At 40.6% G+C, this 23,778-nt stretch overlaps 1 long non-coding RNA gene across 1 annotated transcript in view; it reads right to left on the bottom strand.

The window, feature by feature from the left end:
* Window positions 1–8,179: 8,179 nt before the first annotated feature.
* LOC111764488 (uncharacterized) overlaps window positions 8,180–23,778 on the bottom strand; it is a 28,843-nt gene continuing 13,244 nt past the window's right edge. Inside the window, exon 3 of the long non-coding RNA XR_002797084.3 lies at window positions 8,180–8,990. This is a non-coding gene — a long non-coding RNA (uncharacterized lncRNA). The remainder of the gene's footprint in view (window positions 8,991–23,778) is intronic.

Raw genomic sequence — 23,778 nt, 5'->3', positions numbered from 1 at the left:
ATTAAAAACAAAAACTATAAAAATTCTAGAAGAAAACACAGGTGAAAATTGTTGTAACCCCAGGCTAGGTAAAGATTTCTTATGTATGACACCAAAAGTTTGACCACGAAAGAAAATAATTAAGGTGGATTTCAACAAAATTAAAGAGTTCTGTTCTTTGCAAGACACTGATGGAGAATGAAAAGGAAAATCACAGATGAGGAGAAAACATTTGAAAACCACATATCTGATAAAGGATTTGTATCCTAAATATGAAATGAACCTTCAAATTGCAATAATTAGAGAAGCGGATTTGGCTCAATGGATAGAGCATCCGTCTACCACATGGGAGGTCCAAGGTTCAAACCCAGGGCCTCCTGACTCATGTGGTAAAGCTGGGCCATGTGCAGTGCTGATGCACACAAGGAGTGCCGTGCCATACAGAGGTGTGCAACATGTAGGAGAGCCCCATGCACAAGGAGTGCACCCTGCAAGGAGAGCCGCCCTACACAAAAAAAACACAGCCTGCCCAGGAGTGGTGCTGCACACATGGAGAGCTGACACTGCAAGATGACGCAACAAAAAGAGACACAGATTCCTGGTGCTGACAAGAATACAAGTGGACACAGAAGAACACACAGTGAATGGACACAGAGAGCAGACTACTTGGGCAGGGGGGGATGGGGAGGAGAGATAAATAAATAAATCTTTTTAAAAATTGCAAAAATTGAAGGACTGGGTGTGGCTCAAGCAGTTGAGCACCCACCTCCCACATGGGAGGTCCCAGGTTCATTTCCCCAGGCCTCCTAAAGAAAAAGAAAAAAAAAAGGACAACAAGCAGACAATGAGCAGACAGCAAGCAAAAACAACAATCAAACAAGTGTAAACAATGAGCAAACAGACAAGGGAGCCATCTCAGGCTGGAGGGACAAACTCAATAATTAGAAAACAAATAACACAATTAAAGAAATGAGTTGAACTGGCACTTCATCAGAACAGATGTATGGCAGGCAAACAAGCCCATGAAAAGATGATCAATACTATGAGTCATCAGGGAAATAAAAGTTAAATCATGATGAGATATCACTACTTACCTAATAGAATGGTTGAAATTAAAAAAAACTGACCATATAGTGTTGGCAAGGTTATGAAGCAACTGAAAGTTTCATACACAGCACATGGGAAGTAAAATGGTACAATGACTTTGGAAAACAGTTTAGCAGTTTTTTAAAAAGTTAAACATATGCCTAACATATGAATCTAGCCATTCCACTCCTAGATATTTACTCAAGAATAAAGAAAACATATATACATGCAAAAATTTGTACACAAATATTCTAGCAGCTTATTCATAAAAGTAAAAAAGTAGAAACAACCTGTATCCATCATTAAGTGAATGATAAACAAATTAAGTAAATTGTGGTATTTCCATAGTGGACTAGTACCTAGCAACAACAAAGAATTAACTACTTACATGTACAAGAACATGGAGGAATCTCCAAGTAATTACAGAGTCAAGGAAGCTAATCCAAAATAAGAGTATAGATAGTACGATTCCATTTATATACGACTTTAGAAAATATGAACTAATCCATGTTGACAGAAATCAGGTCGGTGGTTGCCAAGGGAAGGAAAGAACATGGGAGGGGTAACAAAGGGGCATGAGGAAACTTTATTTTTATTATAATAATAGTTTCACACATCTTTTTATGTCAAAACTTATCCAGTTGTACAATTTATATGTGTAGTTTATTGTGTCGGTTATACTTCAATAATAATATTAATTTTTTTCCACAACTTAAATATTTTATTAGTAACTGTGACTATTTGAGTTTGGTGACTCCCAAAAAAAGATTATGTTTTTGAAACTAATCTATTCCTGTGGTTGAGATACCCTTTGATTGCATTAAATTTATTTGAGGGTCCTTTGATTAACTTACTTGATGAGATTGCTTTAGGGCTTTTTCTTTTTTAATAATTTTATTTTATTTTTTTAATTTATTTATTCTTTATTTTAAAGATTTATTTTTTTATTTCTCTCTCTCCCCTTCCCCCTGTTGTCTGCTCTCTGTGTCCTTTTGCTGCGTGTTCTGTGTCCGCTTGCACCCTCGGTGGCACCAGGAAACTGCATCTCTTTTTTTGTTGCATCATCTTGCTGTGTCAGCTCTCCATGTGTGCAGCGTCATTCCTGGGCAGGCTGTGATTTTTTTCACGCAGGGCGGCTCTCTTGCAGGGCACACTCCTTGCACATGGGTCACCCCCACGCGGGGATACCCCTGTGTGGCATGGCACTCCTTGCACACAGCAGCACTGCATGTGGGCCAGCTCACCACATGGGTCATGAGGTCCTGGGCAGGCGGAGGCTCTACCAGTTGAGCCACGTCTGCTTCCCGCTTTAGGGCTTTTGATTGGACTACATCAGTGGGATGTGACTCAGGTTGAGACTCCACCCCTTTGCTGGGTCTGATACAAATAGGGACACAGGGAGAAGATGTAGCTCAAGTGGTTGAGTGCCTGCTTCCCATATGTGAGGTCCCAGGTTCTATCCCCAGTACCTCCTAAAAACAAAACAAACAAATGAAAAAGCCATCTCTCATTAGAGAGCGGATGTAGCTCAGTGGTTGAGTGCCTACTTCTCATGTACAAGGTCCTGGGTTCAATTTCCGGTACCTCCTTTAACAAAAAAGGAGTCACAGACAGACACAGGAAAAGGAAGCCAGCACTTTTGACCCTGCCATGTGAGAGAGGACTAGAGGATCGCTTAAGCACAAAGCCCCCAAGAAGCTAGGTCCAGAGCAGCTCAAAAGGAGACAAGCCCTGCTATTTGCCTGATAGCTTATAGCTGAACTCAGGAAGAAAGTAGAGCAGCCGAGACTGATACTGGCAGCCTGGAAAGAGCCAAGCCCTATGCCTGGTAGCCCTCAGCTGAGCGCAGACCTCAGCAGAGATAGTGGCCCGCTTGCTTCAACACGTGGCAGCTGACTTTGGTGAGAAAGCACCTCTTACGGTGCCTCAAGTTGGAATTTTCATGGTCTTGGAACTGTAAGCTTTTATCCCACATAAATCTCCTTTATAAAAGACAACCCATTTCTGGTACTTTGCATTGGCAGCCCTTTGACAAACTGAAACAGCAACATACTTTGTAAGAGATTAAGATACCACTGTGTTTTAAGAAAATAATAAAATAAAATTACTCTTTAGCATATAAAGAGCAGATAATTAATATTCATGGAATTGGCAATGCCTTCTGATGGAGAGACCAAAACATGCTAAAACCATTAAGTGCCCTGTCATTTAGAGTGTGCCCCTGTTATTTGTCCCTTAGGGATGCTAGATCACTCTGTAACTAGATGATGATGATAAAATAATGGCTTAAGTTTTGTGTACCACTTTGCAAAGCTCTTCCATTTACTCTAACCATTCACCGTAGAGGTAAGTAGACTTATTCGTATTTTAAAGATAGAAAGTTGCTTACCCAAGTCCAGGAAGCTTAAGCAGCAGATGTGAGGTCGTATCCCAGGGCCACCTGACTCTAAGCCTGCTCTCATCACGCCCTGCTCCTCATTCACCCTGGTGCTGCACCAATCTGGAAATAAGCAAGGTCTTGGGTAAGACTCCCTGAGATCCCACACCCTCACCACCTTACAGGACATATGCTGCTCCCCCCCACCCCCACCCTCCATCCAAGAAGCTACGGAATCAGTCCAGCATCTAGACCGCAGGAATGAGTCGGAAAACAGCTTTTCTATGCCCTCTTTATAATGGTTAACACTTTGCAAGAGAACATTTCAAGATTTTATTTGGGCTAAGAGGACCCAACTTCTTTTAAAAGTAGAGAAATTATAAGTATTTGTTAGCATAATTAAGTCCAATGCCCATTAAATCAAAGTGTCCTCTGACAGCCCAAATTGAGTTGTCTCCTAAACAAAACACAAAATCAAACCTAGATGTCTCCAGAAATTTAGCCACTTCACTGACTAGATTATGAAATAAATATAAAAATAGACTCCTACTTTATTCCAAGATAACAGATGTGGGCCTTTTTTAGACCTAAACTCACATGCCCTATTATTAAAAGCATTAATAGAAACATTTCCTGAATTGTTTATAAGGCATTTACTCAGTTTCTACACTGAAAATCAGGACATCTTGGTACTGAAATATTTCATACTGAACAGTTATACAAACCCACTATTTCTTTGGTTTATAGCCTCTCTTAATCTCTTTGTGGAAATCTCCAGACCTCAACTACATTCCTTGAAATTTTACAGGGCACAAGAGGAACAGAAATCAGCTCAAAATGAATATGTGTATTCATTGAGATTTTTTCCAACTTTTCAGGTACCTCCTTCAAATTAATCTTCTTAAGGGCCTTGGTGGTCTCTGAATCACGGCTTGGCTTTCCCACTTCTTAGAACCCCCTTTATATTGTCTCGATAGGAATAACTGCCAGATCATTAGGGAAGAAAAAGTTTATTCAGTCAAGATCCGGGAGGGAACCCCCCAAGGCCAGGAGCAGGTACCACCAGTTTTACATAATTTTTGCATCTGCACCAATTTGATTTAAGACTGTAAGTAGAATTTATTGGTGAGCATTGCATTATAAAAAGTGGTTCATACTAGACTGTCTCATATTTATTACGATTCAGTCAAAAGTGATTGTATACATGCCATCTGCAATGAGCTGATGCAACGCGAGGAAACTGGCTCTTGAAAAACACATTTGTTCTCCTTTCCATTGCCTTTAATGGTTTACTTAGATGGAAGAAATATTGCTTTTATGTAAAAATCATATCTTTTCTTGTAGCATTGATTACCGAATGGAAGTTACTGGCACACAAAAATCAAAAGGAAGTTGAACCTGGTATATTAGAATATGGTAATGATGAAGAATAGAATTGTTTGAGCACAATATGTGAAATAAATTATTTAGGATCTTCAAGAAGAAAACAAATATACAGAAATGCAGGATAAAATATTTTGGAATTCAAGCTCCTAACCAAAAACAAAAACAAACTACTCACCTAACATCCTTACTTAGGTTGTATGTCTATCAGGAGTTGGCAACCCTACAAAAATGACCTAAGAGGTTTGTGCTATGCGTCTTGCAAGAATTGAATCTCTGTCTACACTCTCTCCAGCTGGAAGACAATGGTAAGTAGCTGAAAGGCCACTGCAAACTTCCCTGGGCTGCTTTTTAGTAGGCAAATTGGGCATTATTATTTCTTTTTTTATCAATTCATCCACTTTTTCCTTCAAAGTAAAAAATCCCTGGTATATCTGAATAACATTTTCTACCATTCTGAGATTCTACCATTCTGAGACTCAAAAAAGCTGATAGGAGATTGCACCGAGGTCCCCAGGTTCTAGCGTATTCCTCCTGTCATGTGTTCATCACAGTTGTAATGTTATCAGCATGCAATCGAACACGGAAAACAGGAGGTTTACTCTCCAAGTGATGGATACTATAAAAGAGTTTGGGGCTAGTGATCAGAGGAGCCTCACAGTTGGGAGATGGAGTGAAGTTTGGCTGTTTCTTCAACCAATTCTTTTACAGAGCCTTCTCTCCCATAAGCAGAGGTACACACTCAATGCTTTGGGGCAAGTTTTGTTTTATTTTTGCAGTGTCTTACCACCTGCAATGTGGTCCAATATCACAAATGGTCATTTTTAATATTTATCAATGACATAATATGATGTATGAAATTTTCTTCCAAATATTCCAGGGAATAGGGGAAATCAGGGGACCACAAATGAAACCATGACCATGAGTGGGTCATTTTTGAAGCAGAGCAATGGGGACAAAGAAGATCATTAATACTCTGCTCTCCACTTGTGTATATGTTTAAAAGTGTCCAAAATAAAAATTATTTAACTATTGTTGTGAAGTGTTCTTCTTCTGGCTTGGTTTCCATGTTTATTTGCTGTGGAGGGGGGCATTTACGTGTCACTCTCTCCTGTACAGCCAGGCTAGCGGCCTGGGTCACTGGAGGTGGCTGGAGCAGGGGGCCCCTTGGCAGGCAGCTCTGGAGCACAGGCACTGCCCTTTCTTCTGAATGTCCAAGTCCTGGAAAACCCACCACGCAGGCTTTGCTCAGACGTGGAATTCCACCCAGGCTCAGAGACGCTGCTTTGGAGAGAGGTTCCTCTACTGCCAACCTGCAAGTTACCCCTGGAGGAGTAACTAGGGAAGAGGAGGGACTTCCCAAGTTCCCAGAGAGAAGGGGAGAAGGGGGAGGGAGCGGAAAGGGTAGCTCCAGGCAGCATGCTTATTCACGGCTCAAAAGGCTAAGTTCATGCTGGGTAGTGAGTTAGTAAGGTTATTTAAATTTGAAATACTGAGAATTGGAGACCTAAGAAAACAAAAGCATGTGGTAAATATATCTTGAATTAAAATGACTCTCATTTTATTTCTCTTGTCTTTTCTCTGACACTTAAAAAAGAAAAAATTCTTCAGTAAAAGGGCCTCCAAAGTCTTTAGGATTTTCAAAATTAACCTCTCCCTGGATCTGTTACCAGAATGTGGAGAGTGCAAAAATTGCAGAACAATCTGCTTTTCCAGGCCTCTTCAGATGGGAATGTCCCACGTTCTCATCACAGCTCAGCATTAAAAAAGAACTGGGTGCCCTCCTGATGGTTTGTTCCTTCAGGTATGGAACGTTTTCCCTCTAGTGTCAGTACTAAAACAGTTTGTATAAAATCACAGCCCTCAGCAAATTGTGGCCTTACAATGGTTAATGTCATGGTTGTTAGATGAAAAATGACTCTTGTCACCTGAAGGACCGATCTCCAATTCTTTAAAAATCATCAGATTAAAGAAATTAGAGCACACATGCCCCTAATATTTTTGTATTTCTTAACTTAAAGATTATAACCCTGTTCTAGTACCAAGGAAAATAGTGATGAACAGGTAGATAACAGTGTACCACCTTCCCTTCTAGGCATTTACCCCATCAGGTGGCTAAAGTTTTTTTTACCATTTTGCCAATAAGGAAACTAAGGGAGAGGGAGAATGAGTAACTTACCCAAAGAAACACAGAAAGAGGTAGAGCTGAAGTCAAATCCTAGCAGTCTGGTTCCAAAGTCTGTCTCTTAAGTAGGAAGCTAAGACATGATAACACGTGGGGGAGAGGGAGGCGGGAGGAGGAGAAGGGGAAGGAAGAGAAGGGGATGAGAATAAACTCCAGAGTACGAGATTTTTTAAAAAATTAGGATTTGGGGACATCTTCTAGCCCCATCCCCTCCCCAAATGTATTATCTTGCCCACTCCCAGGGGTCCCTGCCCCCCTCTACACACCACTTTGGAGACCACCGACCTAGACGCTGCTCCTTGGGAAGGTGGAAGAATGCACTGGGGAAGGCCTGGGACCGTGGGATCAGTGGATCATCTCTGGTATTCAGTGGAATCAGGCTGACTCACCACCTCCATGAGGGAAATGGATTACACGTCCTAGTTGGCTGTCCAAGCACCGACCAGACATTCTCAGTGCCTTCTGGTTACATTTCTGGGCATGATTCTCTTTTGCTTTTGCTAATATTACCCTGAAGAGCTTTGCTCTACATAGTCAGAAAAAAAAGAGGTGCTGGGGAGTAAAGTGACGATTCCCAAAAGGGTCACACAATCACAGAAGGTCTGCAAGGAAACTACAGGGATCTCTAGCACTCGAGCCCCACCTCCAGCATCACACTGAACCACGTGTCTTCCTGCCCGGCCACCAAACACAGTGGCAAGCCATACACACAGCCCTACCAGCCGTCGAAGGAAAGCACTGCCGCAGCCCGCATGTGCCACTCCCTTGCAGTCCCCCACAGCCTAAGCCAGCACCCAGGAAGCCTAATGTTATTCAAAGGGAGAGATGAACTAGACTGTCCAAAATGTCCAGACAAAGACAAAACTAAATGGCTGGCAATCCTGGCAGGGTAAGCAACATATATACCAATGTGGGCACTGAAAACGTTTCTGATGCCATCCAAGAGAGAACAAGAGAGCAGAAGAGGAAACTACTAACCAGCACCCACTAAGAGCCTCTTACATGTCAGATATTTCAAGTTCTTTTTATCTTATAATCTCACAACTGCGTCAAGTGGGGAAACTGAGGCTCAGAGTGGGGCTCACATCAGGCCTCACATGCATGTGAGGCCCTACATGATAAGGTCCCTGGCCACCCTGTGGCCTCACTCCCTACCCCTCCTTCCCTCATTTCACTTCATATCAGCAACACTGTCCCTCTTGCTATTCCTCTAACATGCCAAGCAAGTGCCTTCCCCAGGGTCATTGCACGTGCTGCTCCCTCAGCCTGGAATATACATCCACAGAAATCCACCAGCTTGCTCCTTCATTTCATTCACATCTATGCTTAAGCATCACCTCCTCGAGAAAAGCCTTTCCTGACCACTGCATGTATAACAGCCCCTTGCTCTGGAGCCTTTACCTGCTTTATTTCTCTTCAAAGCTTTATCTCTACCTGATTTCATATTATGCATAGATGTGTTTGATATTTGGATTACCTCCCCAAAAGGAAACTCCATAAGCACAGACACATTATCCACTTTGTCTTCTAATATATATTTCCAAAGCCTAGACATGTACGTGGCACATACTGAGGGCTCAGTAAGTATCTGTTAAATACATTTAATAAATAGTGGATTCAAAAAACAAATCCTCCTGATTACAAAAGTCCTATTCTATGCTACTTTCATGGGAATAATCCATAAGATTTACTCTCAGGGCCTGCTGCTTGAGAAAGCAAACACACACACACACACCCCACCATGAAGTCTCTCAATATGCATCTGTGTAGCCACTGTTGGAAATGCTGTGTGCCTCCTGGAGTGAGGCTGAGAGAGACCACCTGATCCTGCACGGTGCGCTGTCACGGTGTTCCAATTACCTGTCACTGGGTGGGAAGCCCAGGCTCCTGTGAGAGGCGCCGTCTCCTCTCTGCCTCAGCTCTGTGTTACTGCTTCTCTTCTCTGAATCCATCATGCAGAACACTGGGTCAGCAGATACCCTAGGAAAATGCCAAGAACATTTCAGACATGGTGGAGGCAGATGCAGCCATTTCAGGGTGGAACATCCCAGACAAGGCCAAGAAAATAAAATAGTGTACAATTTCAACAACCCAGAAAATTCCAAACAGCAGGTCAAGCCAAAGGTGGCTTTTCAGCGAATGTTAAATCAAGTCCTCTATTAAGTGTTGTTAGGTCCTTGGAAAATAAGAGTACACCCACTGTCTCCTACCTAGAGATCTGCACACCTATCACTTATGTTTCCATTTAAAAGCGTGAAATGAGCTTTAAAATACTAGGAATAATAATATTGACCCTAAAAGTGACTCAAATTGCAGCCTAGACCTTTGTTTTCATGATGTTGGTAAACCGAAGGAGACTTTAGAGAGCAAAGTTTAAAGAATTAGATGGGATAAAAGTCATTTGGGAATAACTCCATTCTGAGTAAAAGGTTTCACTCAAAATCCTCGCAAGGCAGGTTAGGGTCTTCTTCGTGCCAGGCAGGCTCCGTGCACCGTGGGCTTCTCCAGGCCACTTGGCAGGGTCCTGGTAGCTGGCAAATGGATGGAGACTCCAGTGCTCCTGCAGTTGTCAGGGTCATTTCCAGATGGTGGCTGTCTGCCAGCTACAGGAAGGAGCAAGAGCTCATTAGCCCACCGTTCCCATCAGAACCATTTCTTCCCTGTACACAGGTCCTTTCTATGAGTCGGTGAGAGCAGAGGAGGAAAATGGAAGATTTTCACTGTGTGCACCGTGCAGTTATGGAAGACCCCAGGGGTCACCCACGTGGTGACCTGGCCTCACACCATGCACACTTCTTGAATGTTCAAAGTAAGTTAGTTTAGGAAGACTTGACCATCACCAACCAATAGCCTACATTGTAAGTAAAGATGAACCGCCTAGATGAATGGATAAACACAACGTGTTATATCTATACAATGGAATATTATTTGGTCATATAAGGGACTGACATATTGATACACATGACAACATGTATGAACCTCGAAAATTATAAGTGAAGGAAATATACAGTAACAAAAGACCACATATTCTATGATTCCATTTATACAAAATGTCTAGAATAGGCAAATCTAAAGAGACAGAAAGTAGAAGAATGTTTGCCTGGGGCCGGGAGGGAGAGGGAAAGTGAGGACAGGGGGTGATAAGAAAGAGTATGGGGATTATTTTTGAGGTGATAAAGACGTTCTAAAATTGACTGTGGGAATGGTTGCACAAATCTGTGCATATATGAAAAACCATTTAATTAAATGTACAATTGTACATTTTAAATGGGAAAATAGTATAGTGTGTGAATTATATGTCAGCAAAGCTGTTATAAAACAAAACAAGACAAAAAAAGATTAAGAACCTCACCCACACATGCTATAAGTAATCCACCCTAAACACATCCTGGAGCGTTGTTTTCAAATTGTGATTGGTCATGAAATTGATTTGGTGCATGGTATCCAGCATTTAAAAAATATAAATAGAACAGAATATAAAATATCAGGGAAACGGACTTTGGCCCAGTGGTTAGGGCGTCCCTCTACCACATGGGAGGCCCGCGGTTCAAGCCCCGGGCCTCCTTGACCCGTGTGGAGCTGGCCCATGCGCAGTGCTGATGCGCGCAAGGAGTGCCGTGCCACGCAGGGGTGTCCCCCGCGTAGGGGAGCCACACGCGCAAGGAGTGCGCCCATAAGGAGAGCCACCCAGCACGAAGGAGGGAGCAGCCTGCCGAGGAATGGCGCCGCCCACACTTCCTGTGCCGCTGACGACAACAAAAGCGGACAAAGAAACAAGACGCAACAAGAAGACACAGAAAACAGACAACCGGGGGAGGGGAATTAAATAAATAAAAAATAAATCTTAAAAAATATATATATATAAAATATCAGAACACATTGCACAGAGTAAAAGTAAGTATTGTTTCATGAAACTCTAATTTTCAGTTGGTATGTGTGTGTATTGGGTCACCACGGACTGTGGTTTTAAAAACAAGCATTCTAAAGCCTCTGCCATTTGTTTTCAATTCAACGTGGATATTCAAAGATGTGTGACTAGTGTTTTATAAAGAGTCCTCAAGCAACCTACTTTCTTCATCCATCCGATCAGGCTGGGTGACTGTTGCATAACCCTACACAGCCCAAGGTTTGCCAATTTAGCCGTCAAAGTCCAGAGTCAAGGCTTTCGTCCGGTTCCCCTTTATTGCCTCCAGCGCTATCGTGCTTGGCCTATGGGTCTGTGGAATGGCAATCTGATCCCTGCCATCAGTGGTAATGACAGACAGAAATGTTCTCCTCTCCCAAGCAATCATTCTGTCAGTTCCTCTTCTAGCATGCTCCATGTGTGAGATCCACGCCTACTGCCTACTGATGAGTGGGTTCCTTGCCACTGAACTGAGAAATCAACACTCTCAAAGCTGAGTTGCTCCTAGGGAACCCCTGGTTCCTACTCATTTTCTCATTTATTGATTCAATAAATATTTGAGACTGCCAGCTATATGCCAAGCACAGCCGACACAATGTAAGCGAGATGGGCGCAGTCCTTGCCTCCCAAAGCCCGCCATCTTATCAGATGTCAGAGTCCAGCTGTCGGAAGAGAGAAACAGTCTCAAGTTCTTTTCAGAACTGGCAAATCGATTGATGCATGACCTTCAGCAAACCATTTCGCCCTGTCACTCTAGGATTTGTTTGCTCAGAAATTAGGTGTTCTGGTACCCTGAAAATCCTAGGATTTTAGAGCTGGTAGGGCCTTTAAAGAGGAGCTCCTCTGTTTATTTAACTGATGAGGAAACACAGGACCCCAGAGGTGAAAGTGTTTGTCTGCTGACACGGGACCGGCTAGGAGCAAGCCTCCCACTCCACCAAGGTAAATGTGGTCTATGCTTCAAGAATTGAGAGAACTTCAAAAGAAGTGCCCCACTTCCTGAACCTTTCAGAGATAATGGTTTAAATGTTCAAGCTGCACTTAATGTGAAAAGGACCAAAGCCATACTTGGATCTTACAGAAGGGTTTTGACAATAAAAAGGCACAGGAATGGACACAGCAGGAGTCACAGCCATCAGGCACAGTCCCCTAAACCCTCGGGAGTGCCTCCTAATAAACCTCTTTTTCCCTTTTTGAAGTTTAAGTGTTCCCTTATTGATATTATTAAACAATTGCTGTGTGTCCAGTGTTGGGCACTTTGTTTTTTGGTTGGTTGGTTGGTTGGTTGGTTAGTTGGCTGATTGGTCGGTTAGTATGTTGATTATTTCCCCCCATACTCTATCCTTTTAAAAATCCAGCTACCATACTATGAGCTTTTGGTTTAGCTTCCCCAAATCCCCAGCAGTTTCTCTAAAAGTCTATACCATTGAACATGAAATCCACAGAACACACACCAAGCTACTTTTTCTCTCCCCTAATAAATCAGGTAAATTACCTCCTTTGTTTTTTAAGACCATTTCAAGTTCACCTCTAACATTCTTTGTTAACATCTTACTTATGCCATGATTTAATCAATATTTAACCCATTTTTCAGCACACAGTCGCATCACAATAACCTTGGATTTTTCACCCATGTTATTAAACTTGAAAAGAAAAGTAAAGTTGTTCTCAGATATGACACTGATAGTTTCCAGATTGCATGTGTATCTCTGGCATTTTCACCCACCTGAGTTTATAAAGCCAGTAAAATAAATAACAGTTTGGTCTACAAAGGATTGGGATATGTTAATAAATGCATAGGAAAATCTATGTTTATCTCCATTTTCAAGAAACATAAGAGCCTTCTACAAATATGTTTATATACACGGCAGAAACCATGTGAATCTCCTGGTAAATGTTTGCCTTCACACTCCAAGGGTATGTTGCACACCAGATGGTTTGGTCAAAACAAAATCATATACACACAAACACATACACATATGTTTCAGCACCATGCCTCCCCATGTTTTTTACTTCTTTTCCTCTTTACATGCATGAGAAAGAATGTAGAAATACTTAGAATAATGACTAGTATGTTCTGTGTTTATTGCTGCTTTCCCTCACTAGAGATTAACTCATAAAACTTTACTCCAAATTAAACAAACCCAGGCTCTCACTGCAGCCAGTCAAAAGCTACCACTTGTGCCGAAGGAAATCTTGACTTCCATCTTGGAGGGTTAAAAGGCCACCTCCACCCCCACCCCACCCCCATGGAAAGTACCAGAGTGTCTCTTTCCCTTGCTCCATCCTGCCAATCCTTGTAGGTGCCAAAATACTCATCTGGACTCTGGCATCCAGGAAACTTCATCTGGAATTAAAACAGAAGTTCCAAGGATCAGAGCTTGAACTGTATTTTAGAATTTTAACATAATTATCTGATTGCCCCAATTATAATTATTCAGGGAATTCTATACAGTCAAAAATTGTACCAACAGGGGGGCAAGGAAGATACTTTGACAGTGGCAGAGAATTTCGAAAGAAAACTACCTACAATAGGTTTAGGAAGTCCGTCACCATTCTTACTTCTGAGCTCTGACTTCCCAGGGGATGAAAATGTTGTCTTGGAAGAATCCAAATGAAATAATCTATATAAAACCACCTAGCTTTCTGCCTTGAGCACAGTAAATTCTGAGTTGTGATTCCATTGGAATCCCAGCTTGAGACTATAAACTAGCAATGCGTGTAAAGACCTTGATAAAGAAAGGAAAAGTCTCAAAGCCATGCAATTTCAGCCCCAACCTCACCAGCCTTCTTGTCTTCCTCTCTGCGTCACTTAAGTTTCACAGCCTCTAGCCCCTCTAGACAACACTTTTTCATGGGAAAAGCTTAAAGGGGACTTTCATTTAAGAGGGGCGTTCTTGAAGATCATTTGATGCAAGTCCCCTGCTTCCTACTTCTAAAGGCCTGCTTATTTTCAAACATGCCTGCCTGGAGCCATGAGTATGTTTTTGTGTGGTCCAGTTCCTGTTTTATGGATTGTTCATGTGCCCTAGAATCCCTGGGATACTTCAATTACAAAAATTACCATGCGCTGGGTCCTTTCGGGTTGACAAGACTGCTTTCCTTTCTCTCCAAGCTGGGTTGTGTTTGTTTACATAGGAAATGTACTCTTTCTTACCATTTAGACTATTTCAACATCCACTTAGATAGCGCCATAAAAACTAGGAAGTTAAAAAAAGTTAAGAAGGCAGGCAAGAGAAGGAGAAAGAAAACACATCTTTAGACTCTAACCAAGAATTTGGTTCAGAACAAACTTAGAAAGTCAGAGGGTTTTTTCCCTTCCCATCCTTGCAACAATGCTCTGCTTGTTTTCAGCAGGCAAGGAGGAACACCCCAGTTTGGATCAGTGGGTCACGTTGTGCAAAGTGTTTTTCCTGTTTAAATTCTGTGCTTTCTTAAATATTATCTTTTCAAAGGAAAATTAGATAACCCCATGCTCCCCAGACGATATCCTTTTTGTTTGAATAAGAAATGCTAATATTTTTCTACATGTTCTGCATCGGGGTCTGTGGTAACTTGGAGTTTGGTAGCTCAGCAGACCCCCTTTAAGTTCTGAGAATCTCATTGGCTCTTTTCCAGCAGCCAAAGAGTTCATAAGGACTTGGAATTACAATCTCCATAGCTATGTGACATATTTAGCAAGAGGGAAAGAAGCTTAGATCTACCTGATTAAGATATAATTCATTTATCTTTGTTTCATTTCATGAGGGTTTTTCTTCTTAATTTCTTTTCTCTCCACCCCAGTCATTACCTCCCTGCCTTCCACCCAGTCATTACCAAACCAACTCCAAACCTCCCCACAACCTCCACTTAAAGACCCATGTTTAATTAGTCATGACCCCAGGGATCTCTGCCCAGTTTGTTTCTATATTCCCATTGGTCAAAGCCACTGCTCATCACATTGCAGTCCTACCAGTGCCCATCAGAAGCTCCCCATGAGCCACAAATCATGTTTGGACTCTGGTACCTGACATCCTGGGAAGAAGGAGGAGCAGCAAAAACACAGTCCTAAAATGACCAGTTCCCCATGCGAACAAGCACTCTGCTAAGACACATCCTCCAAGTCCACCTTTGGCCCATCCAAAACTTTTAAGAGTGAAGTTTGTCATCCCCTCCTGCTGCTCTCTATCCAACATAAAGACCTTTAGCAACATACCTGAAAAATACACTAAGCAGCATTTATCTTCACTGTTAACTACAAAAATATGAAGTAAAACAACAGCAACAAGCAGAGATGGATAACTGTGCTGCTAATGAAACTTAAGCCTCAGAGCCTCTTACTTGCACAGACCCTGTCCAAGACCCGGAAAGAAGATCTAGAAATTTTTATTCATAACCGCACACATGGACAGCTGACACAGCAAGATGACGCAACAAAAAGAGACACAGATTTCCGATGCCACTGACAAGAATGCAAGCGGACATAGAAGAACACACAGTGAATGGACACAGAGAACAGACAACAGGGCAGGGAAAGGGAGAGAAATAAATAAATTAAGAAATCTTTAAAAATCAATCAATCAATAAATAAAATAAAGAGAGCCCCAAAATTGTATAAGCTTCAGGCTCCTACAAAACCTAGATCCATCCCTAGAAATGACATGCCAATTTTTTTTTTCACCTTTTTGTTAGCAAATTCTGTGCTAAGGCATAGTGAAACAGATAACCTCATATACTGCTCATAGCCTGTGGCTCAATGCAATCTATTGGGAAGAAAGCTTGAAATAAGCATTAAGATACATAAAAATGCCCATTCTCATTTGCCCCAGTAATTCCTCTTCTGGGAACCTGTCCTAACTAAATAACCCAAAATAGTTTTAAAAACTATGTGCACAGAGAAGTTCATTAAAGTATTATTTACAATATAACCCTTGGATTTCTGGGATAGTCCAACCAGAGACTTTTGCAGAGTCCCAAACTTGAAAGTATGAATAAAGTTTGTTAGTTTATTTTTCAAAATGACCCCAACAATTCTTTCCATTCTTGTGTGTGTATCCCTTTGCAGTGTGATATTGCTGCCCCTCCCATTGAGAGACGGAGTCTGCGCTTGGCCAAGAGGACATTAAGAACACCAATGTAAACATGGTGAAAAATGTCTGCCCTCTCCTTCTACACTAGAAACCATAAGACCACCATGCACAGGACCCCAGTAAGCCTCCATGGGAGGTCACATGCTGAAAAATCAAGGCACTCCTGGACACCAGCCTGCCAGCCACCAGATACGTGACTGAGGCCATCCCAGACCTGCCCCCACTGAGGCAGCCCAGGCCAGAACTCTCTCAGCCATCCCAGTCAACCACAGAATCATGAGCTAAATAATCAAGGCTTGTGTTTTCAGCTTATAGGTTTGGGTTGTTTATTATACAGCAAACGCTAACTAATACAATAACTGCTCCCCATAAAATGCATTTGGGACAAATAGAATATAGATGAACTATACACCATTCTAATGCTGGGCAAGCAGATCACAGATGAACTGGTGAGCTCCTGGACCCCCGTCTTAAGATCAAATGGCCCAATGTTTCAGTACAATTACATTACCACCTGCCATGGACCTTTGGAATTGTTTGAGATAGTTGAAATTTGGAGCAATAACTCTGCAAATACACAGTCTAATTTAGTATAAAACTGCAAGTGAACTGAATGTTCTACACAACATGCTTCCCCTCAAACAAGCCACTTAAAATTATGGTCAAGGAGGCCATGCAGAAGCATGGTAAATGTTTTAATGCAAAACTAGATGAAAAGAACAAAATACAAAAGTGTTCTTACACTAAGATTCACTAACTGTTCTTACACTAAGATTATTAAGAAAAATAAATAGCGACACTGAGGGAAAGACTAGAAAGAATTATACTAAAATACATTAGTCTCTAAGTGCTTTAGGGTTTTGGATCTTGGGTGATTTTTTTCTATTTTCTGTAAGATAATTAAATTACTTTCATAATTTTAAAAATTAATGTATAATAATAAAATATTGAAATCTGGTTAGAGGTAGAAGCCATCTGTTTGCTTCATAATTTTTAAACTTACTACCATGTAAACTCTCCCTGCTAATTTAAAATGGTAATTTCCCAGAAAATGAAAATGACTATTTATTTGGTTCTTACTAACATTGCATTTGAGTTTTGTATAAATCTCTTTAAACCCAATTTAAACCACCTTATGAAACCAAGCCAAGTTGAATCTCATTAAATTTTACGTTGCTGAAGTCTCCTTGTTCAGGCCCAGTTTGTGTCAGATCTAAGCTAAGAGGGGAAGGAAAAATCAAGCTGCAACCTTTTAGGCCACAGGTATCCTGAAAAAATGGTTCCAAACCCACTTATCCAGCTTGAAATGAGCAAACCTTAGTTATTCTCCAGAAGAAATATAAGCCTGAGGCTTTTACTATCTGGGATATATATTTACCCACAAAGGAAGACATAGTGAGGGAAAAAGATAATAAAATCCAATTAAGTACTTTTCTGTGGCACCCCCACAGACAATCTCTTTAAAAACAGCAATTCCTTTGACTTTCAACCTCGGCAAATCCCTATTCACGAGTCAGTCTTCCCTCATCTCACATTCAATCATTGCACAATTAGTTCAAATTAATGAAAACATGGATTTCCTCTCCGAGAAATTTTCCTTTAAAACTTAAATAGAGAGGACTCCGGGCACTATGTGCTCTAGCCTCCCTCAAACTATCACCGTGGATTTCCAACATCACTGCAGTCTGCTTAACATAAATTCTTAGTAGAACCATGTCAGTGTCAGTTAGCAAACATGATTTCAACATGCAAATTCAATCACATTATGAAATCTAGTATGTCAAGTGGCAAAACCATAACACAGAAAGTTTATATAATTATAATATTAAACAACTGTCACTCAGTTGTAATATTTTCAACCGTACAACAGCAAATGGCCCCATTAATATGGAAGGAGCAGGATCCAGCCTGCTTTCCTGCTTTCTTCAATGAGATTCCCCATCACCCTTCCACCACCACACCACGGTGGTTCAAAGAGCTGAACCTGAATCCAGGAAAAGGCCTACCCTAAGAAAAAGGGAGAGAAACTAAGCTTAAAAAATCTTAAGCCAGGGCTTTAACTATTTGTCCATTGCCAGGTGCCATCTCCTACTGACCAGATACTGTACCTCTGCCCAGCTGAGTGCCAGGACAGCAGGATTGCAAAGCTAGGCTGGAACTTTCCTCAAAAGTCTTGAAAGACCATACAATTGGAATAAAAAGAAAGTAAGCATAGCTTATATTGCACTAGGTGGCACATTTCTGCTCTTTGGCAACACTTTTCTGGTCTTTTCAGTCTTGATTAGCAGAACTTTTCCAAGACCCCATGCATATCCCTTATTCTACAAGTTCAAGGACAAAAGAGTAATAAATTGCTCAAGTTGACCCCCCCATTTGGGCACTAGAATGAGGATGCCCTTGTTCTACCCAAGGATGCCCTTGTCAATGACTTGCATCTCACAACTTCAAGGTTATGAGACACTTAACTTTTCCTACAAAGAAGGACTATGTGTTCCTAATTTGAATTTAACTGCTCTTCTTTCCATATACCCAAAGCCTACAGAATTAAGGCACCCTGCCATGCACACATTACAAGCTCAGCAAGCAATTTTTCATCATCATTAACAGCAACTGATCAGCCCCATATCTGATATCAAGCTAGGCACTAAAGGTAGCAAGTTAATTCATTCCTGACTCATGTTGAATTCTGAGAAAGACAATAATTATACAGAAAGAGGCATTTAAAAAAAAAAAAAAACAGGTGAAGTTTCAACTCTATTATTTGAAGAACTACATAGCAAGTGATAGTTATAATTCGTCAGCAACAGATTATTCAAGGGAAAGAAAGAGATGGTTGAGAGTGATTCCTAACAAGATCACTGATGGTCCATCAGGAAGCATGAGAACTTAAGGATTATTTTTCAAATGTATTTTTTACAGCTATTTAGGGATGAAGAAGTGTTAGCTAATAAAGGGACCCTGGACTCACTGATGTGGGAGTGTTCTAATATCTGGTTCTCACTGAAACTGAGTTTCAGAATTCTGTACTCCATTTACCCGGACTTTCACAGGAAGGCCTTTTCTAAGATCAGTTCCAATGTCTCAAGATGGACAAGAGAGCATTTCCCAGTATATTTTCCAGATAATATGAGTCTTAAAAGATGTACCTCAAGGAAAGTATGGTCAATCAATTTGGGAAATTCTGCTAAATAAAATCCCCCCAACTAAATGTTTACTATGTACTTGAGCATTTTAGCATCTCCTTTTCTTGTAGGGTACAAATGACTCCTCACTTTGGCTAGGCTTCCCATGAGAGGAGGATACTTCCATTGTGACATTTAGTCATATGACTTGCCTTAGCCAATGGAATTTAAGTGAACATCATGAGCACCACCTCCAAGCAGAAATTTTGAATATGCTTAGTTTGGGTTGAACCTCTTTGCTTCTGACCTCTGCCATGAGAATAAGTGTGCCCCAAAATGGGGCTGCACCTATAGCCTAGGTCTTGGAATGAAAAGAAATGCGGAACCCAGCAGAGCCAGGTCAACCCACAGACCTGCAAACATGAAATAAATGTTAGGAAAAGCTTTCAGGTCTGAAGGATAAGGATAGCCATCCTGTATCTTTCCTCATATTCTTCATCCCTCTCCTCAACAAAAAAGAAAACTTAAAGAGCAGAAATAAAACCACAGTTGACTGGTAGACAGAGAGTGCTGGTAACTTAACACCAAGTTCCTACAGAACTCCACTGCCACTGCAAGCCTATGACTGCAGAAGGCAGGGAAGAGGAGACTTACAATATTTTGAAAAGAGGATAGAGAAGGAAAGATAAATCAAAGCACAGACAAAAGAAAAAGTACTGGGAAGAGCAAGTCCAACACTAACTGCCAAAATATTAAATCTCGGTTGGGGACTTGGTAGTTCAGGCAACTTGCTATCAGGAAGGGACTTGAAAATAAGCAGAACCAAGGTGGAAGCCTTGATGAATCATTGTTTCTGGGGAAGAATCAGAAAAAGAGATAAGGAACAGTCTCTTAGGGATCTAAGAGACAAGGCAATGAAGGAAAAGAAGAAAGAAAGTAAAAATAAGAAACCTGCAGAAACAAAAAGAAATAATACATATCAGCCACTTTCCATTCACCTCCACCACCATCGCCACCAATATCATCATCTACTAAAGATATGGACCTTTATTATTATAGTGACAGAAAATGGTGCTTTTGATACAGAAAACTTGTCCACAAGGTATCTAGGAATAAAAAAACAAGTCAAATCAACTCCATACAACGCTACTGTAAAAAGAAAACAAAAATGTAAAAAATAACATTTCAGGCAATAAAAACTCTCCCCCCAAAACCCAACTATAAGACAGAAGATATCTGAAACACAATACTACAAACTGAATTGAATATATTCAAACAAACGTACATACATACACACACACATTCAAACACTAAGAATAGAAATGGACAAAAACAGGAAAAAATACAGAGAACTGATTTTACTAAGGAAAGAAACTGAAGGGGAAAAAAAGCAAAGCAATCTCAGAAACTACACGGTGCTAAAGGGAGAATAGATTCAAATGAAAATGTAGTAAAAAAGGCAGAAAGACAATCAAAAAAATGAAAATGAGATTACAAAAGAACATGGCTGAAAGGGAAGATGGGCAAAGAACGTCCAATATGAAAATAATTAGAGTCCCTAAAAAAAAAGGAAAAATAGTGAAACAAAAATAATGTTTAAAAATGTAATCCGTGACAACTTACCAAAAATAAGATACAATAGCAAAATGAAAATCTACATACTAAAATGGTTTACGTGTGCCTGGGAATACTGATCTAAAATGACCGACTCTGAAAAACTCCTGGTTAAACTATTGGATTTTAAAAACAAGGACTTTAAAATACAAAGAAAACATCTTCAGTTCCTCCAGACAAAAATATCAAATTATTTTTAAGGCTAAGAAAATTAGGCTGACATCAGACTTATTAGGGCAACATACAAGGCGAGACAACACTGAAGCAGCATTTTCAATGAACTCAAGGACAGACAGTATAAGCCAAGGATTTTATATCCAGCCACCCTGGCCTTCAGGTATCAAGCAAGAATATAAAATAACTGTTTTGGGCATACAAGAATACATGAGGTATGGTATACAAGGCCTCCTGAGGAAACCACTGAAGGATAAAACTCATCCAATCAAGAGATAATGGGAAACTTTGGCAAAAGGAATGATGCTGAGCATTTAATACATATAAGTACAAACACAGATGGGGACATGAATGAGTATATAAATGTCATAGCCCTGACATAGTAGAAAATATGCAATTTTTAAATATGGGAGGAGAAGAGAGAGAAAGAGGAAATTAGAAAAAAATAGCTTACATAAGTAGTAGGTGAGAGTCAAAGAACATCATTTAAAAGAGTTAGTACAGCAAGTAAAGCACTAAGTAGGAAACAAGGGAAGTAAGGTCATTAGAAAAGTTTACAGAGGTAATAAGTAGATCAAAAAATACATTCTGTCCTAAACACAGAAGAATTTTTTTAAATACAGCAAAGAAAGTACACTAAGTAGAGAAAAAAACAAATATAATATGCGCAGATTATAATAAAATAGTATAACAAAGTCAAGCCTAAACATACCAGTCATGCCAATCATATCAATCAATGTGAATCGGATTCATTGGCCTGTAAAAGAAAAAGATTTTCACATCGGTTCATAAAGCAAAACACTACTACTCCATCCTGTATACAAAGAGAACCCCTAAAACATAGTGATTCAAACAGGCTAAAAAATAAAGGGATGAGTATAGACATGCCAGGCAAATGGAACTATAAATTCACAAGAATTGTGATTCTGCTACCAAAATAGAATTTAGGTTCCCCCGCCCTGCCCCCCAAAAAAAGCCTTAAAGAAGATTTTTTTAAAGGGATACTTTTACAAAATTAGAAGCCACAATTCAACAAGGACATAAAAAACCCCCACTAAAATAATAACAAAAAGAAACAAATGAACTCAACTATAATGTAAACAAATAACCACACTGAAGTAGGAGGGGAAAAAAGTACTAATGCAAGTAATTCATAAACTGAAAATGTTTTCTATAAACCTTCAGTCTAGGGAGGAAAAGGGCTGCAAACCAATCTTAACTTATTTTTAGAAAGATTGTCTTTCACAGTGGTATGGTATAGCAATTGTGAAGCTATTTTATGTGCAATATGGAACTGAGCAAATGAGTAAATGTGTTGACGTCGTTGTGAGCCACGGTTATAATTGTAAAGATAAGAAATGCAAATACGGAATAGAGAAAGCAAGGAAGAAACTTCTGATGTTGGATTAGAATTGGGAACATCAACATAAACTCACAATAAGAACTCTAAAAGCAATTACACTCCAGTTAACTATAAGCACACCTAGAAGCCTGGTCTTAGTTTCCAAAGACCATTTCCAAAGGAATCAGGGCTTCTTGGCTGAGTCTAGAGCTTGGGCAGAGAAGGTAAAGATGTGCCTGGAACATTTTGTTATAACAGAAAAGTAAGGAAGTACTCACAAAAATGATAGAGAAGGCAGCAGATGTGACTCAAGCAATTGGATTCCCGTCTACTATTTGGGAGGTCCGGGGTTTGATTCCTGGGGCCCTCTGGTGAAGGCAAGCTGGCCCACGTGGTGAGCTGGCCCACAAAGAGTGCTGGCCCGAGCAGAGAGCTGGCACAGCAAGATGATGCAACAAAAAGAGACACAGAGGACAGACAATAAGAGATGCAGCAGACCAGGGAGCTGAGGTGGTGCAACAGATTGAGCACCTCTCTCCCATTCTGGAACGTCCAGAATTGGTTCCTAAAGAGAAGACAATCAGACACAGAAGAACGCACAGCAAATGGACCCAGAGAGCAGATAATGGGGGAGGGGCAGGTTAATAAATAAATAAATAAATAAATAAATAAATCTTTTTAAAAAATGATAGAGATATGTCAAAAGAACATTCACAGGAGCCAACTTGAAGAGGTTCCCACTGGCCAAATCTGGGGTCATTTTGAGCACCAAAATAAGTCAGCGTAGTGGATTATAATCCCTTTAATAATGTAAGAACCTATGAGTAAAGGATAAGAAAGAGAGAAATGGGAGAGAAGGAAAGGCTCTTCCTTAAAGTGGAATGCAGGAATGAATGTCAAAGAAGAGGAGAGCACACTGCACTTATGGCCGCCACTCACAGCTCTTGTCCAGCAACCTTATCTACCTGTATGTGGTGACCTGGATAGCAGCAAGTGTCTATAAAAAACAGACTTCTCAAGAGAAGCCATTACAGCCAAAGGAGACAAGAGAAAAATGTAGCAAAAGAAGAGAAAAAGCAATGCAGTTACCAATGAGGTAACAGACTAAAAGGTGATGATAAAACCCAGTGACAAGTATATCCAGGCTCAGACCTGCTGACAATCGAGGAGGGGACTGATAACAAAGAAACAGAAGACTATTCTACAATTCAGCAGCTCTTGAAATGCTAGAGCAAGAATAACAGTTATGTAGTTTCCCCTCTTGAATCATCACAGATCTCAATCATTGATCATGGATGGATTCTACTGTACCTGGTTGTGTCCTCGGACTCTTTCTCAACATAACAACTAACTGAGCTGCTGTGAAAAAATGAAACTGGTTTTTCATCCAAGGCAAAGAATCCTCCCTATACATGTGAATTTTTTGAATCTGAGGGTACAGCATGTGAGAAAACAGGAAGGGGAAACTCTAGTGCAATTCCTCAACTCAGCCCCCACGGATGGTAAAAGGCCAGAATTAGGGACTTTTATAGAAAAAGAGCCT

This window comes from Dasypus novemcinctus, chromosome 5 (genome assembly GCF_030445035.2).
Source record: "Dasypus novemcinctus isolate mDasNov1 chromosome 5, mDasNov1.1.hap2, whole genome shotgun sequence".
NCBI classification, from domain to species: domain Eukaryota; kingdom Metazoa; phylum Chordata; class Mammalia; order Cingulata; family Dasypodidae; genus Dasypus; species Dasypus novemcinctus.
This window is presented reverse-complemented; position numbering and strand designations above follow the sequence as displayed.